The sequence below is a fragment of the Cryptomeria japonica genome, chromosome 10 (genome assembly GCF_030272615.1).
Source record: "Cryptomeria japonica chromosome 10, Sugi_1.0, whole genome shotgun sequence".
NCBI lineage: Eukaryota > Viridiplantae > Streptophyta > Pinopsida > Cupressales > Cupressaceae > Cryptomeria > Cryptomeria japonica.
The window spans coordinates 808,150,116-808,152,914 of NC_081414.1; positions in this window are offsets into that span (position 1 = coordinate 808,150,116).

A 2,799-nucleotide genomic window follows, 5' to 3' on the forward strand; every position below is an offset into this window, starting at 1 on the left:
TCAAAGAGGGGCAAAATATAGACGTATAAAAATGACCATATTCCTAAATGAATATTTTATGTTCATTTCTCTATTTAATTAAATCCAATTCAATTAAACTATCCACATTCCTCTATTTAATTAAATAAATTATTCAATTTATTTAAATTAAATTCACTATACCATTTAATGAATAAATCATTTTATTCAATTAAAACCCCCCTATCCACTTTTAATTAAATTCAAATTTAATTAAATAGTTATCCCAAATTGAATAAATCAAATTTATTTAATTACAACCAAATTGAATTAAATCATTTAATTCAATTAAAACCTATTATCCCTCCATCCACTTGTAAAATCCCAAACCCCTTTCTAATCCCTTCTCGAATCTTCTAAACACTTATAATTAAACTAACCCTCCTCTAAACTTTGTCACATCCCTAAGCAAAGGGAAGTCACTTCTCAAAAACCTTAAAGTCTTTGATAACCATTAAAGGTTTTCAACCTTCAACCACCAAAACCCTTAAAGTCTTTGAAAACCATTGAAGGCTTCCAACCTTCAACCACTTAATCCCTAAAGTCTCCAATAACCATTAATGGTTAATTCAAACCCTCCCACATGGTTAAAACATTTGTTTTGACTCAACCTCTATCCAACCCAAGGGTCTCATCAGGCCATTAATGCTTTGACCATGATTATCTCTTAATCATTTGCACAAAGGTTTATCCTTGGATTAACTCTTAATACAGTGGGTAAGCCTAACTTAGACTTGACCCTTAGCCTTTAGATAACCATGAGGTCTTCTCAAGCCTTTAATGCCTCCAACCTCTTCTTTCAACCCAATCCTATGTTGACACTTGTCACCGTTTCATTGGTGCCAATTGTGCACATGGATCCCCAACTTTCAAACTTGACCCTTGATTAAACCTTTCAATCTTGACCATCCATTGCCTTGTTTGTGCTATAAATAGAGCTCTCATTCCTCCATTCTTAACAATCATCTTTCAAATTTGAAGCATTACCCTTATGCTTAAAATCTTTCAAGCTTTCTCATTTTATATATGCTCATCATTTAGCCTCTCTTTAAAATAATTTCTTTATCATTTTAGCTCAATCATAGATTAAATATAGTATGCTAGGATAGTACTCATACTAATCTTGTCATCTTATCATTTAGTTTATTGCATCTTAAAATCATACATAGCTTAACACATCTCATCCTAAAAACTATCAGTGCATCCCTCGTTCTTGCATTTGCCATCCCTAAACCATTTTTCTCAGTGATCTGAGAGCAAAAACATTGGTTTGAGGGACATTGTGAGATAGAGAACCATGGGACCCTCCTTGGGAAGCTGAGTAATACGTTATTACTCCATAGCTTGCACCAAGAAGTCCTGTGTGTGTGTGTGGACTAGTATTTAAACTAAATTTTTCCATATTAAGTTTTATTCGCCCACTTTTCCCGCATACAGCGTCAACGCCTCTCTCTCCCGCCTTTGCGTCTACGACCTCCCTCTCGGTGCTCCCTACTGGCGATGGCCCTTCTCTGCCTGTCATTCCCCCTGCTTCACATGTGTGGGATGCTAGCGTTGTTCGGCCCTCATCATCTGTCGTTCCTGTGGGGGATTTGGGGGTTAAGGGTTCCTCCTGTCCTTGTTTGCAAGGTGTGCAGCCTTCCGATTTGGGGCAGAGTGAGTCTCGGAGGTCTCGGCCTGGAAGACGGATTTTTGGTGAGTTCATCCCTATTTCTAATGCCATCTCAGTTAATCTGAAAGATGATACGACAGAGGAGATTTCTTATAATGCGTCTATTCTCTCTTTAAATGGTGTGATCTGTCGGTTTAGGGGTTTTGGCCTTCTCTCCCTCAGTTGCACACCTAGATCTCTCATCAATGGGAGCCTCTTATTACTAGTAAAGTCCATATTTTCCCCATGGCTAAGGGGTTTTTTGTTGCTAAGTTTGATAATACTCAGGATAGAAACAAAATCTTATGTGATAATTTTTTTAGCTGAGAGAATAAATTTATGTTAATGATCAAGCCTGGCACCCTGATTTCAACCCTTCTACTTTAATGTTCAATAAGATTCCAACTTGGGTTAGGCTCCCTAATCTCCCATTGTATTTATGGAATGATTCTCTTTTAGAGGAAGTGGGTAACGCCTTGGGAGATTTCTTGACGGTAGATGATGAATCCTTTGATATCTTCCACTCCACATTTGCTCGCATATTGGTTGATTTGAATGTTTCAAAAGGGTTGTCTGCTGATATTTTACTTAGATCTTCTAAGGGTTTTTGGATCCAAGCCTTAGACTATGAAGGGATTCCCTTCTGTTGTAGAAAATGCTTCAAAACTGGTCATGCAGAAAAGCATTTTGGTTTTGAGAAAAAGGCATCGACAACCACATGGTGGAATGGCACTTCTCATCAACATTATACGGTTATGAAGAAATTTGAACAACCCAGGAGTTTTTCAGATGTGGTTGCTACGGAATCACAGGATCTTAGGGCATCCCCTGTTGGGGTTGTTGAAACTGTGCAAGAGTCTCCAGCTGAATCCTCTATTGTGAGAGTGAATGGGCCTCAAGATGCTATTTCTGGGGATAATGCTTTGGCCATTAATTCTGGTGCCCTTTCTAGTAAAGCCAATCTAGCAGGGATTTCTAATTCTGGTGGCCTTTATGATAAAGCCAAGTCAGCAGGGATGTCTGAGGCTATGGTTGTTGGCTTTCTCTCACAGAATTATGATGCACTGGGGTGGCATGACATGGCAGCGCAAGTGGAAGACGGTTGGATTTCTGTCAAGGGCAAGAAAGCT